Source organism: Balaenoptera borealis (genome assembly GCF_965194805.1).
Source record: "Balaenoptera borealis genome assembly, chromosome: 13".
Classification (NCBI taxonomy): domain Eukaryota; kingdom Metazoa; phylum Chordata; class Mammalia; order Artiodactyla; family Balaenopteridae; genus Balaenoptera; species Balaenoptera borealis.
The window spans coordinates 56,726,040-56,741,949 of NC_138870.1; the positions used below are offsets into that span (position 1 = coordinate 56,726,040).

Sequence of the window (15,910 nt, forward strand, 5' to 3'; positions counted from 1 at the left end):
TATTATCATGTTTTTTTCCGATGCTATGGCTGAGCTCAGAGGGGATAAGTGATTCGTCCAATTCATACAGCTGGGACATGGTAGGCTCTTGGTCTCTGAATTCGGATAGGTTTGTGTGTGTGTGCAGAGGTGGTGGTGGTGTAAGGAATGGGAGTACAGTTTTTTTTCCTCAAAGCCCAGTTGCCTGTTCAGTGTTTTATGCTGAATCCAAGTCATTCTTGCATTAGTTCCCGCTCCCTCGTTCTAATTCTTCACTTGTGTCTAGGTAAAGCAAATCTATGCTTTGGTTCACCAGCTAGCCCTTCCTGAGTGTCTTTGAGGAGGTAAGGTAAGTATGTTTTGAACTGGGGGAGAGGGGATATGAATGGAGGCGAAGAGATCCAGAGCAGGAAGAAAGGCCCTTGGGGTGTAGCCTTGTGGGGCTGCTTGGGTGTGAGGTGAAGTTGTAGGCCAAGGGAGGAGAGAAATGCGCGTGAAGGGTCTCCTGAAATACACCTGGCCCTGCAATTGTCACTGTTGGGTCGGTGCCATGGCTGTTTCTGACCCTGGGTCAGACGTGGATCACTGTGATAAGAGTACTTTCATTTCATCCTATCATATTCTCATCATTAGAGAAGCAAAAAAATGAGCACACAGAGATAGATCACTATGGAGAGAAGTCAATGTAGATGTATTTATATTTTCCCTTTTATTTTGACTGTTTTGCTTGATTTCCCTTCATTTGAAGTCGATTCTCCGATATCGCAGAGATAACATTTGCCTGATCTCAGCCAGAAAGCCATCACAGAAGCAGCATTCCTCAGGGCACTGAGCATTTGCTCTTAGGAGCAGGCTGTTTGCAGAGGGCAAAGCCAAGAGCAGCCCAAGGGCTGAGAAACGCAGAGCCCTCGGCTTGAAGGACGAGTGGAGAGAGCGCCCCCTTGTGGAACTCTGCTCATTGTCTAATCTGCCTGGCAACAGGCTGTCTTTTGCAGCTCTTTAAACCAATGGCTACTTTCTTTCCACGAACTTGTGTTTGAGGGTAGAAGATTCTGAGTACAATTCCTGGCTCCTTTTAATATCCACCAAGAATTAATCATTTCAAATCAATGTGCAATTCAAAAGACTGCACTATTTATTTTTTTAGAGAGCCAGATTAACTGTGAATTGTCTCCCAAACTAGGGTGTTGGATAATTATTTTTATATTTTGGTGCAAAGCCTTATAAAATATGGTTTTGCAATTAGATTTTTAAAAAAAAACTACCTTTCCTCCCTGGGTAGGAATTAAGCAAAGCCCAGGCAGTTTGGGGCTATTTTTAGTCCCGATTAATTACTAGGCCAAGATAATTCCAAGTTCAGCTGCTTATTTGGAGGAGACATGACAGCTGGGCTCTCAGGGCAGCCTCGGGTCAAAGACGACAGTGTAACAAAATGGTGCCCTCCCCACCTCTGGGGAGAGTGCAGGGGTGGCACTTTCTGTGACACTGGTATCAGCTTTGCCAGCCTGGAGTTAGTGAGCAGAGGAGAAACTGCTGATTCAGGGGCCTGCAGACATGGCTGATCTCACTGCAGTGAAAATAGGTCACTAATGACACATGGCAATAAGCCAAAAACAAAACAAAACAAAACTAAACGCGGCCAGGAGCTCTGAGCCGGCTGCCAGTGGCAAGCTCCATTTTACTAGAACTCCAGAAAGAAAGCAATCTGCTTGACTTTGTTTAGAACTATTACAGGGTTGCAGAACTCACATGCCTGGCTGGTGATCTCTCCCCCTTGCCTTTATTTTCTTAAGCATTCAAGTTGTTTATTATTTCAGTTTATCCCATGTCCATTCCCATGCACTGAAATAACTCTGGGGCTCCTGCTCCTTTACTGAACAGTCAAGCTGATATGATTCTTTTTTTCCCCCAAGCGGTAGAGAGCAGAATGGAGTCAAGGATGACGTTTCCCTCTCTGATTCCTTATATGCTGATGCTGGAATGACTCTGGCCCGTCTGGTCCGTACCACACTGATCTCCATGAAACCGCCCGTCTCTGTGATTTTAGGGAGAAGTGTCTGGTGTTGCCATCACGTGATAAAATAGTATTTTACTTTGTTCTGGATAGTGTCACTCCTTATTGGTGTTTTCTGTTACTCTCAGTAGTTCCTTAAGAAGAGAAAGCGAATTGTGGAGAGGAAGGCTGGGAGTTGCTAGTGGGTCCTCCTTATAGGTCTGGTGTGATTCAGTGTAGAGCTTTGACCTAACAGGCCCCAGATTGCTGGCTCCACCTCCTGAGTTTTGATTCAGTAGATCGGGAAGAGGGGCCCAAGACTGTGCCTTTCTAAACAGTTTGCTGGTGACCACATTTCGAGAGGCAGGTCAACAATGGCCTCAGCACTGCCCTCACATAAGCAATTTCCATGTCCTAGAGCTTCTTCCCCTAGACAGTCAGCAGTAAAAGGGTAGGGACCACATGTCTTCATCCTTGACTCTTCAGACTCTAGCATAGTACCTGACACTGAGAAAGTACTTGTTAAATGGTTGCTGAATTAATTAATGGATGATTGAATCCTATCAGCTGATCTTCTAAAAACACAAGTGGGTTTTCCGAAGGCCTGGGATTATCTTAAATAGGGTATTGGTTGCATTGGATGTAAATAATTAAATCACTGGAATTAGTATTAAAAACCCAATGGAGGAAGGAGAAATTAGGCAATGTACTCTTCCCAGGCCTGCCCAGGATGCGTAAGAAGAGCTGGGTTTTAGGAAGAGGCTGGGCAGAGGAAAATGGGCCCATCACATTTGACAAGGTGTTTTACCCAGAATTTGTAGTCAGGGACAGAAATTTTCTATGAGTATTAAGCAGGTGGCCTGGCAGCTCCCCTCTGGAGCTCCCCTCCTCCTCCCATGCACTGAATCTCACAGGGCAGGGCAGGAAATGGTTCTTATATCAGAGAAGGGTTTTCAGTGTGGTTTGTGCATTAGTGACTATTACACATGCTGGGAACAAGTGTGTAACTCCTGGAGATCAGCCCCTGGGACTCCTCAAATCTGTGTGTTTGTTCATTTAGATGGGAACAAAGGGGGAAATGGAGTTTGTCTGCTTTGTCAGAACTCATCCCCCATTCCCTCATTCTAGCTGCCCCAGATTTTCCTCTCCGCATATCCTACCTCACATTTTGTACTCTATCAACACCATCATGCTGGGAGTTTTCTAGCGCAGAAAACTCTGCTTCCACCTTCCAACCAGCCAAAGTCTGGATAACTTGAACTTATCATCTATGACTTCATTTAGCAGCCACTTACAGGACATCTCTTTTGGTGTATCTCCTCTGTGTTCTCAGAATACCCTGTGAAGACCTCTATCACTCACTCACTTATTTATACCACAGTCATCTATTGAGTTTCTGTTACGTGCTAGTCATTGAAGATACAAAGATGGATGTGACATGACGCTTGTCCTTAAGCAGCTCATTGTCTAGTGAGGGGATATCGATACATAAACAAGTAACTAAAAGACAAACAAAGTCTGTGTGGTATGGAAGCACATAGGAAGGACACCTAAGCCTGACTTGAAGTGTCAAGGAGGGTTTTCCAGATTAAGTGACATCCTAGTCAAGATCTAAAGGGTTGAATAGAATTTATCCAGATAAAGGGATGGGAGAAGAGCATACCATGGAGAGGAAAAGCATTTGCAAAGGTCATTATCTGTTTATATGATTGGCTGTGCACCATAGATTTGGGAGGCTGAGACTATGTTTTATACATTAGTCTGGCCCCAACTCAAAGCACAGTACCTGGCATGCAAGGAAAAGTTTATTGAATGAGAGAATGAATGAATAAATAATTTAACCACTGCTGAGATGTTTGGTGAGGGTCCTAATTAACCACAAAAAGTGATGATTCCTAGAAAGTGAATTTTGCTAGCTCAATGGCTCTCTATCCTAGGTCTTTAACTCTCCTTCCAGTGTGCTTATCAATGGGTTAGCAGACATTAAAATTGCATGGGCTCTATGTGCAGGTGTATTCATGTCCTGAGTACCACTGTTGGTATGGTTACCACGTAGCAGCAAAATGCTCCAACCCAATGCTTTGAAAACAAATGTGCAATTTCTGAAAAGAAGATGAATGCAAACAAGGTTAGAAATGACTGTGCATTTTAACACTGCTGAAAATCTAGAGAGATAAAAATGTGTTTTCAGAGACAAGCCTCTTTATTTTTTTATAATCGGGAAAACACAGATTTTTGTTGTTTCTGTTGTTGCTGTTGCCACTGTCGGTTAGCTCTCAAGGTGTGTCCTGCCGTGCATGGAACCGTGGGGTGTGTCCACAGGCCCACACAACCTGCTCACATGTTGTCAGTGAGCTCTGAGTTTCTGAATCACCTTGGGAAAATGGAAAATGATTAATTCAAAGCAAGAAGGTGATTTACATATTCTGAATGAATGATAGTGATTGAAGTGCTAACACCTCAGAAATTTGCAGAGGAGTTCCTGAGCCTCCCTGTGTTCTCAGAAGTCACTTTAGTGACAGGAGCCCTGCCTCAAAGAATGGGGGAGGCACAGGAGGCAAGAAGCAGTGGGTGGGAGACTCTGAATGGCTTGGTTGGAGGGTCTCTGTGCTGCTTCCTGTGCCATGACCTCGTGGGCTGACACCTGGATATAAATACATGCTCAGTGAAGGCTCACGGTTAACCAGGCCTTGCGATGGTTCTTTCCAAGCATGGATGCACATTAGAACCATCTGCGGAGTATTGAAAACTACCAAGCCCAGGGCTTCATCCTAAGAGCTTCTGATTTACTTGGTGTGGGATAGGACTCAGGCGTCAGGGTTTTTTTTTTAAGTTCCCCAGGTGATTCTGTTTGAAAGCAGGGTTGAGACTAATTGTTTGGAGATGAGGAGAGCCTGATGTTGGCTAGGGAGCTGCTCCCGGATTGCAAGTCATTCCCCGCCATCATCTCTCTCCAGGGGTGAGGGAGAGAAAGCAGAGGGGTAATTAAGGGTTTAGTATGATCCTTTTAAAACCCCAGGCTGGAGAGGCTTTAGGAAACACAGGTTACATGCACTTGGGTTGGCATTATTACCCTTGGAATCAAAAGGAGAATATGGAAAATGAAGAGTTAGCTAAATATTTTAAAGTGATGGGGCAATGGGTTTCTGGCAAGATACTTCCAGGAGGTCTTGAAAGATGTTTGGCAAGAAACCCACTGATCAGATGAAGGGACCTGTGAAGTGAAATCTGATGGACATGGGAGATAAGTGCTGCAGGGGGGTGGAGAGTGGAGCTAGATACTAGGAAATAAATGGCTGTATCATTTATCTCAAAAACAACAGAGACCTCTCAGTGACTCGGGAGAAAACAAGGGAAGAGTTCCAGGGATAATGCTCATAGGTACAGATGGTAACATAAGTTTTAAGATTTTAGTTTAGAGAACTGAACATAACTTTAAAATTTATTATTTTATCAGAATGGCCATCATCAAAAAATCTACAAACAATAAATGCTGGAGAGGGTGTGGAGAAAAAGGAACCCTCCTACATTGTTGGTGGGAATGTAAATTGGTACAGCCACTATGGAAAACAGTATGGAGCTTTCTTAAAAACTAAAAACAGAGCTACCATATGATCTAGCAATCCCACTCCTGGGCATATATCAGGAGAAAACCATAATTTAAAAAGATACATGCACCCCAAAGTTCATAGCAGCACTATTTACAATAGCCAGGACATGGAAGCAAACTAAATGTCCATCAACAGAGGAATGGATAAAGATGTGGCACATATGTACAATGGAATATTAGTCAGCCATAAAAAAGAATGAAATAATGCCATTTGCAGCAACATGTATGGACCTACAGATTGTCATACTAAGTGAAGTAAGTCAGACAGAGAAAGAGAAATATCATATGATATCACTTATATGTGGAATCTAAAAAACGGGTACAAATGAACTTACCTACAAAACAGAAATAGAGTTACAGATGTAGAAAACAAACTTATGGTTATGAGGGGGTGGCGGGGAGGGATAAATTGGGAAGTTGGGATTGACATATACACACTACTATATATAAAATAGATAACAAATAAGGACCTACTGTATAGCACAGGGAACTCTACTCAATACTCTGTAGTGGCCTATTTGGGAAAAGAATCTAAAAAAGAGTGGATATATGTATATGTATAACTGATTCACTTTGCTGTATACACCTGAAACTAACACAACATTGTAAATCAACTAACTATACTCTAATAAAAAATTAAAAACAATTATTTTAAGTATCACCCAAACTTTTAGGGTGGGACTTGTAAGTAGAACACTCCACCAGAGTTTTGCCCTCTAGGGACAGACTTCCAGAAGGTGTAAAGCTTTCCGACATTCATATATTCCATTCAAAGCTTTATAAGGCTCTCAGAACCATATGTTATTAATACTCCTGGGGAAAAATGTCTTGTAGAGAACATTCCAGTACCTATTTTAATAATACACCATCAAGCAGTTGTGGTATATTATTAAAATTTGTGCCAACCTCAATGCCAAATTCAAATTCACTTAGAGAAAACTCTGGTCTAGTCTAACAGGAGGTCCTGGGTTTCTTTCCTTGACCGTCACCTATTCTGAATTTCTCTTTGGTCCCTCCAGCTTTAGCAGTTACATTTACCAAGAGCTGGAGAGGTGAGAACCAACACTGGCTCCATCTTGGAAAGTTCCAAGCTCTCTGGTGTGACGGATACTGTATCTCTCTGGACCCTGGGAGTCTCATATGACTCTGACTCCCTCAAGAAAGGTGGCATCCTATCGGTGAAGCTGCAAGAGGGAACATCCATCCTGAAAATAGAGTCAGCCAAAACAACCACCTGTCACTGCTGCTATATCTTGCTTGGCATTGGTGGGCCCGGAGGTGAGAGGGTTTTGCTGTTCACCCCGTACCTCATAGGCACACCTCCTAGAACTTGTATCTCACTAACTCAGAGCCAAAGGTTCTGACTTACAAACAAGATATTGGACCTCACGACGTTCAAGCTTGTGCCGGCAGAATTTAGCTACGTTCCTGGCGTCTTCCTGATGCCACCCAGCTCTGAGACTCTCTGTATGGGAATGTGTCTAAAGGATTTACACCAGGTGTGATAAGCTGATATCAGTGCAGGATCCTGGCTGAAACAGGTCACTAAGGCCTTAACTGTCTGCTTACAGGTCTTCCCTTACCAGTTTTCAAAGGGTGCAAAAGGATGGAGAGCCCCGGCTTCTCTTGTCCAGCGCATGCCTCTTTCGACCTTTTTTTTTTTTTTTTTAGTTCTGGCCTGATATCCCTGGGTCTGGTCAGAGAAGGGGCTTGCCTTAATGGCATAGTTATCCTGAAATCGCCTATAATTATCCACTAAGCCTACAGGACTTTGATTCTCTAAGATTTGTGGGAAATGGCCAATGAATGCCAGGAGAGATCTATTCAGGATCTGCCCTTACCCTGTTATGATGCTAAACATGGAGTGGAACCTGTATTTGAAAATGAACAGGGTCAATCCCGATTCTTCCAGGCAGCTCTGGAACTTTGAAGATCAGAATTCATGGGCCTCTGAGGTCTTGTCAAGTACAATTTTATTATCCAAAGAAATTAGTACCACCAGATATTTCATACCAGCCACCATCCTTTCCATCAACTACCAGATAGTGTCAGGAGCCTCTAAGAAGCCTTGTGACCATTACCGAAAACAGAGTGAAACTGTCTTCTCCTTGTCCTTGTGAACACCTGGATCTGATACTATTGGCTCCTGAAAAGTCTGCACTGAAAACCGTTGTCTCTGGTCAGCAGTGTTAGGCGTTCTGAACGTAGGTTTTGGGTTCGGGTTTCCTTTGGTGTCCGTTTAGAAAGCAATAGTCCATCCAAATCTAAATTTTATCTGGGTTTTTATCCTTCACAATGCACATGTTATGAGGCTCAGAGATAGTAACTACTGTCTCTTAAAGTGTTATTCTCAGAAAGTGTGATGCACGTAGACTTTCCCTAAGTGGTCAGGGGTTTTGCACCTCTATTCGAGACGGCACTCAGCCCACGAACAGTGTACAGCAGGCTCATGAACGGCATGCACTAGGCTTCTGGCTAGGAATGTCCTCCTTGGCCTCATCTGCATCCCCTCAGGTACAAAACTGAAACTTCGCATCCTCCGAGAGACCTGTTTGAGATGCTCTCAAGAGAGGAAATGAGACGAGCCAGTGCTTGAATACTTTCTCTTTCTCTCTGTGTAGCTTTTGGCACATAGTGCATGCATGAGAAGAATAGCCATACCAACTGCCCAAATATGCTGCCTGCACATCTGGACTTGTAGAGTAGGCAGGCCAGGGCTGGCCCCATGCATACAGCTACCTCTTGCAAACCTCCTGGGTTTGCTGTGTTCTCTTCTCCAACTCCCCCGCCCGCTCCCACACGTAGGAGTGACTGGGAGGTTTCTGCACTGGGGCCGCAGAATCCAAAAACCAGGGTGATGGCACAGGTGATGGCTCTCAAGTGTCATTAAAGACTCCTTAAGTAGAACCACCTGGCTCCAAGTTTCTTCTCTCCTGGCAGCTTCTCCTGCTGGGCCTTTCCAGAGCCTAGGGGTGAAAGCTAGAGGTTTGCTCTAGCAAGAGCCTGTTCCTGAAAGGCTGGAAACCATGCAAATCCTTGGCTGATTCATTGCTTCCCAACTTTTTCCAAGTGGCCTCTACTCCTGGAGTTCTAAAGAGGGGTTCCCTTTCTTTTCACAGCAATAGAAAATAATGGGGTGGTCTTCTTTTTCTTTCTTTATGCACCCCACGCCCCAATGGTAGCAGCAAGATCTTTAAAACCTTGCTGGTGTCATCAGCACAGCGTGCTCCAAAGTGTGTAGGGCTGGTGTGGGGTGAATCCTCCTCTACACCGGCCGTCACACCCTAGTCGGGCTTTATAGTTCCTGTATGTTCTCATCCTTACTTTCCTGTTTTGTTTCACCAATTGAAAGAAATAAGAGAGCTATCTCAGACATGTCAGCCAGAGCTCCTGCTGCAGCTGGCTCCTTAGAAATTATTTAAGGCCCTCTCTCTATATATATTTCCTTTTTTTCTCTCTCTCTGCTGTCTTTTTTCTATTGCTTTCTATAACAATGTTCCCAGATTAAAAAAAAACTTCTCAGATTCAATTTATAAGCAGAGGTCATTCTTCTTCCCTCCATATCTGGTTAGAAATTTGACCTGCACAGTCTTGTGGCCACTGGCGCTCCGCGAGGCAGACTGCAGAGTCTTTCCCATTCTGCCCCTGACATGAGGCAGCGCTGCATGAGGCCGTAAGTGACCACAAACCCCAGGTGCCCGAGGCTTTCTACCTGCTTCCCCGCCTCCACATCTGGCCCCTGCCATTTTCCCTTCTTGCAACATCTCAGAGGTGTGTTCCAGCCTCCATCTATCTCCTGCCCCACCAGGTGCTGGCGCAGTGCTTCCTGGAATAGTTTCAGCTTATAGTAACAAGGAGCTTTAGGAAATGAATGGCCTGCCTCTCCATTTGGTGGTTCTAATGCATGAACTTAGTTTTCAAAAAATATTACATCCAGAAAAGTCGACATATACATGTACAGCTTGATGACTATTCCTATGTAACCAGCACCCAGATGAAAAAGATAATATTATCAGAAGCCCAAAGCATGGCTTATGTTCCTTTCTAATCACGCTAGACTTCCAGCAGCATGGATTAGTTTTACCTGTTTATAATCTTATACAGATGGAAGCAGACACTATATTCTCCTTCGTGTCTGACTTGTACTCAGCATTATGTTTGTGTAATTCCTCCCTATCACAGCACGGGCTTGGAGATCATGCATTTCCTGTACTGTGTACTATTCTACCATGTGAAAATACCGTATTTTCAAAACTCCATTTTACTATTTTGCTCCATTTTTTGCTCCAGAGTTTGGCCATTACAAACAGCACTGCTGTAACGGCAGTGTTATTGTTGTGGTACCTGACTTTTTGGTGGCCACACATAGGCATTTCTGTTGGGTCTATGTAGGTGTCATGGGTCACGGGGTCTGCGTTTGCTACGTGCTGCTCAAAAGTTTTTCAACGTGTACAAGAGTTCCTTCCTCCCCATCCTCGCCCCACTCGGCGTGTTCTGTATTTCCATTTTCACCATGCTGCTGGGTGTGTGCTGGTATCTCTGCGGTTTTAACCTGCATTTCCTTTTGCCTGGCTCTGTGGCAGCCTCAGGTATGAAGTCAGGGCGTCGAATGAAAGAAATCACTGCAGACAGATGCCTGCTGGCTCTTTCAAGAGATGCAGCCTTTTCTCCTCACTTTAGAAATGACTTGTTTGCAGAGGCTAGCTTGAAATCCAGAGTCCTTCAGGCAGCTGCATTCTGAGGAATCATGCTGTTGTTAACAGGCTCAGACACATCCCACAGTCTCACACAAGTGACGCTGTCTGACTGCCACACTTATTTGTTCATTCATCTGCAAATAATTGCGGAGTCCTTGATACATGCCAGGCAGGCACTGTTCTAGGTGTTGAGAATATATCAGAGGACAAAACAGAATATAGACTTTAGGAGGTTCATAGTCTAGGGTGGGGAGATAGACAATAAATAAAAAGTACAAGAGCTTGTCAGACAGTGGTTGGTGCTATATAGAAAAATAAAGCAGGGACAGGGTAGGGAGAGCTGGCACAGCTTTAAATAGAGCAGTCAGGGATGGCCTCCCCGACAAGTTGACATTTGAGCCAAGACCTGAAACTGACTTGGGAACAAGCCATGTGGCCAATGGGGGAAGAACATTCCAGGGGATCAGCAAATGCAAATGGCCCAAGGGGGAAGCATGTTTGAGGAACAGCAAAGAGGCTATTGGGAAAAGGGTGAACAAGAGGTAAGGGGGTGCAGCGAAGGAGAAGGTTGCTTTGGGCCTTACAGGTCATCTGAGGACTTCAGCTTTCCCTCAGCTCTGAGTGCAACGTTCTCGAAGCTGTTCTGGTCCCACCTCTCTGAAGCCTCTCAGTGTCACATCCTCCTCTGAGGTGTGACCAGCTGGCTCTCCTCCCACAGCCTGGGATGGGTCAGGTTAGTATCCCTTCCCCCCCACATCTTCCTCTAGAGCTCATCTGGTGGACGCAACAGCAGGGACAGCAGCCATTTGGAGTTTGAGGATGTTAATTTTTCTGTGATACAGTGAACAACAGTAGGGTTCAAATATTCCTGAGGGGATCCTCTGGCTATAGCCACAACTACACCTCAGCAGGGTGTGAGTACCAACAGGCACAGTAAGAGTGAAAATGGAAAGTCTATATATGGTATCTATATTTCCTGCCTGCCTCATAGAAAACCAAACCCCACTTTCGAGGTCCCTCATCCCAGCCAAGTGTTTCCTGGGGCAACTCTAAGAGGGGATCCAACATGTGCTCTTTATTCAGGCAAACAGAGCTGTGACTTTTCTGGAAAAGAATAGGGAAGAAGGGGTCTTGGTATCAGAGTAGACTGAGCAGAAGAGAAAAATCTAAGAAAAGAAAGTAATAGTATATGGTAAGGGGAGCATTAATTAATAAATGGTGTTGGAAAAACCTGGCTAACCAATGGGGAAAAAGTAGACTCTTTGCTCTATAATTAATACCAAAATTAATTTCTGTAAAAATTCTTAGAGGAAGATGAGTGACTTTTTTTTTTTTTTAACAACTAGATATGGGGAAAGACTTTCTTTTCATCCAGAAAGTAACCCATTAGCATCATCGTGTGAGATTCTGTGTCAAACACAATTCTAGTGCTTTATTGATGTTAAGTAATTTAATCCTCATAACAAGTATATATGTATTTACTATTTATTCTTCCCATTTTATAGATGATAAAATTGAGGCACAGATAGGTTAAGTAATTTTCCCAAGCTCGAACAAGTGGTGGTGCCAGAATTCAAACCAAACAAGTATGATTTCAGGGTTAGTACTTCTAAAGTACTAAACTTTAAAGGAAAATACTGAGAGATTTGGATTCATGACTTAAAAGCGATATAGAAAAAAAATCATATAGAACAAAAGGCAAATGATAATGGGGAAAAATCATGCCACATGTGTAACAGATAAAGTTTTACTATCCTTTACAGAACAATTTCTCAAATGTTCTTGCCCAGAACACCAGTGTCCTGAACGATGCTAATGGGGGTTCTGTAAAAAAAAAATTAAAAAAAAGAAAAGTTTTGATGGTCAATTAAGTTTAAGAAATACTGTGTTAAATCTGACCATAGAAGTCTTTTTCCTCCTCTCAGCATACCTATTAATATCTCAAAGGGCAATAAAATTTCCTGAAATACAGTCTAGAAAATGTTATCTTTGTATGTAATGAGTTCCTACAAGTCAGGAGGGAAAATGTGAATATCGCAATAGAAAAACGGACACAAGAGAGAACAATTAAAAATATGTAGTTATTAGCATATTAAAATATATTCAACCTTGTTAATCATCAAAGGAAAATAAAAAAATATAGAGGCAGCAATTATTATCTCTCAAATGGGCAAAAATTTTTTTAAAAGTCTTATACTCAGTATTTGTGAGAGCATGAGGAAAGAATGCACTCTTATAAACTCACTGAGGTTGTAAGTGAGTACAAGTTTTCTGGGGCAAGGAGGAATTTGGCAATATGTATCAAAGGCCTTGAAAAAAATGTATATGATGATCTAGTAGTTTACTCATAGAATTTATCATAAAGAAATAGCTAGACAAGTGGGCAAGGTCATATGTACAGGAGTTCATTGCAGCACTGTTTATATTAGCAAAAATGTCTGTTAATATAAGTTAAAGCACATTTATACACTGCAGTACTATGCACCTCTTAAAAACAGTGACATTGATCTATTTTATTCCCATGGAACAGTATCCAAAATATATGGAGAAAAAAATGAGATTACTTTTGTAAAAAAGCAAACAAAAGAAAATAAAAAAGACTAAAGTCATAGTTACTGCAAAATTAATGGTGGTTAGTTTCCTCCCATGGTGAGATTTGGGGTGATTTTTTTTACTTTTTAAAGTTTTTTGAATCCCTTTCTGTGTTGTCTAATTTTTTTTACATTGATTACTTGTTACTTTGAATGCAAAAATAGCTATTACCATTTTGAAACATGAAATATTTATCACCCTGAAATAGCGGGTCACAGATTAGAAAAATAAGAGGATTTCATTCTTCAAGTAATACTAAGTTCTTTACTATGCTAGTGAACTCAGCCTCAGTCTCAAAAGCTAAAGTCAAAGTGAGGGTGAGGAGAATTCATGAGGAAGAAGAAAAAGCAGCTTAAAAAATCTGGGGTCTGCGGAAATAATAGGTCTTCATAAAAGGGATATAGAGAAAAGAGAATTAATCTTCACTTGGTTTAATTGCTGCACTGAATCACTGGGTTGTCAGAGGAAACTCCCGGACAGCTAGTGGTGTTCTTGTATCAGGCAGAGAACAAGTGAATGTAAAATAGGCTTTGCAAATGGACCTGCAGAGCCACCCGCCAGCAATTTCAGAAGGGAATCTCAGCTCCTTGTTCCTGAATTTGTGGAACAGAATCTGGGCCAACTCCTTCCCTTTTCTGACTAACCCAAAATGAACTCCTTATGTGGAATCTGGACCAGTTCCAACACAGCCAGTGCTCAAGGTTGTCCGCCAGCTGCTGGCAGCTCACACTGACTAGTTTTCTTCTGTCTTAAATGGTGCAGAAATATGTTGCTTTACATATACGGGAAAAAATGGATTGAGGGACCTAATTTGCAAATACCCCAATCCTCCTAAAATTAGCCTTGAGACCCAGTCAGTTTATTTACCCTTCATTCCGTGGCACTAAACTGTGTTGAGATGGGGTGGTGTCACATGGAGAACGGTCCATTTTATTTATGATCTGTAAAGGGAGTTCCCTAGCAAATTCCCCTACAAGGGATGGGACTTGAATATTAATAAAGAACCTGTCTCCCTTGCTATTCTCCTCCCACTGGCAAAGCTCTCCAAAAGCTTACTGCCCCTCCGGGTTCCTGAATGGGGTGACTGGGGAGGGGTGACAGGGCCAGCCTGCTGTGGGGGACAAGTGGCAGGACCTCCATGCCCCGAAAGGGAGGTTAAGACCCAGGGTGCTAGTCCTTGAAAGAAACATTTTTGATTCTTATGCTTTCATTTGAGTGACCAAGGGAGACCCTCCCCTGTACAAATTTGGATTAAATTAGCACATTAGCCAACTTAGGGCCTGGGTCTTAAACAATCCAGGTAGGTCAGATTTTATTTTACTTAGCAAGGGAGCTTTCAAATTCCAATTGAAAATGTATTTTCCTATGTTTATTTAAAATCGAATCTATCATTAAAACTAGCTATATTTTTGGAAATAGAAGACTTGATAGGACTCTATCATCCAGCCCTGTTAAGAAGTGGTGTGACTAGAGTCCGCTTCTTCATTCATGATATAACACCTACTCTGTTAGGTAGTTGTAAAGATGAAATGAAAATGTTTTGGAGGTACACAGCACTGGCCTGGCACAGACTAGTTAATGGAGGCCAGCCATAAACACCACCAGCAAAGCATCCCCACAGAATCCTTAGGCATTTAGAAAGGCTGGCATCAGAAATTTAAAAAAATTGCTTCAAAATATCCTGTCCTTCTAGGAACCCTTGTACGCTGTTGGTAGAAAAGTAAATTGGTGCAATCACTGCGGAAAACAGTACGGAGGTTCCTCAAAAAACTGAAAATAGAGCTACCATATGATCCTGCAGTCCATCAGCAGATGAATGGATAAAGAAGATGTTATATATATATATACTCTGTCATTTGCAGCTACATGGATGGACCTGCAGGGTCCATCTTATGCTTAGTGAAATAAGTCAGACAAAGACAAATACATGATATCATTATATGTGGACTCTAAAAAATAATACAAATGAGTGTATATGCAAAATAGAAACAGACTCACAGATACAGAAAACAAACTGGTGGTTACCAAAGGGGGAGAGGGATAGGGGAGGGGCAAATTAGCAGTATGGGATTAAGAACTACAAACTACTATGTATAAAATAGATAAGCAACAAGGATATATTACAGAGTACGGGGAATCATAGCCATTGCCTTGTAATAACTTTTAATGGAATATAACCTGTAAAATACTGAATCCCTAGGCTGTACTCCTGAAACGAATACACTATTGTAAATCAACTATACTTCAATTAAAAAAAAAAATACCCTGTCCTTCTAGAAACACCACTGCTTACTGTGTTACAGGGTACATTCCCCCACTCCCAGCCCCAGCTCCACTCCCACACTATGGCTGGGTCTTTCCCCTCACTACCTCCACCCCCTGAGGGCCAAGGAGTCCACTTTTCTAGGTGTTGGACCATTGACAAAGGGCCGTCCACATGGGCAAATCGACGGGCTCAGCAATTTCTCGGGTCACGGGAGGGTCGTCTGGGGTGACGTGTGGGAACGTGACACGGGAGGCGCTTGCCCAGCCGTGGAGAGAAAAACAAGTGAGAGGAACAGGGACGTGAGCCGTTGACAGGAGCCAGCCCGGCCACCACCAGGCCTCCTGGCACTGGCCACCCGCACATCTTCATTTTAGCGTTAACTCTCTGATCTGCCTTGAGTGGAAAGAAAAATTCTGAAAAATAACCTTTCCTGTCTCTCGGCTTTCCAGTCATAACAACTCTTAATTCTTCTGCAGGCAAAGTAGACACTTCTGCCCACTAGGGGAAAGGTCAGGAAGGGCCGGAAGGAAAGAAAAACACAATGATTAATATTTCAAGATCTTATCTTCCACCCTTGCCATGAGAGCCTTTTCTTACTTCTGTGGAGTTGTTGGAAGTGCAAGGAACATAGAGATAATTGGGGGTGTAGTGCCTCCCTGGGAATTTCTCTGGTTGGAGGATATTATATTAGGAAGCCCAGGGGTTCCTGCCAGGCTCTGGGGGTGGGTGTGAGGTGGGGTGGTCACTACAGCACCCTTGCTTCCCCCATGTGT

General features: G+C 43.0%; 1 long non-coding RNA gene across 1 annotated transcript in view; it reads right to left on the reverse strand.

Annotated features, from left to right (window-relative positions):
- Nucleotides 1-4,154: 4,154 nt before the first annotated feature.
- Nucleotides 4,155-15,910, reverse strand: part of LOC309609592 — a 70,093-nt gene continuing 58,337 nt past the window's right edge. The window contains exon 2 of the long non-coding RNA XR_014233496.1: nucleotides 4,155-4,346. This is a non-coding gene — a long non-coding RNA (uncharacterized lncRNA). The remainder of the gene's footprint in view (nucleotides 4,347-15,910) is intronic.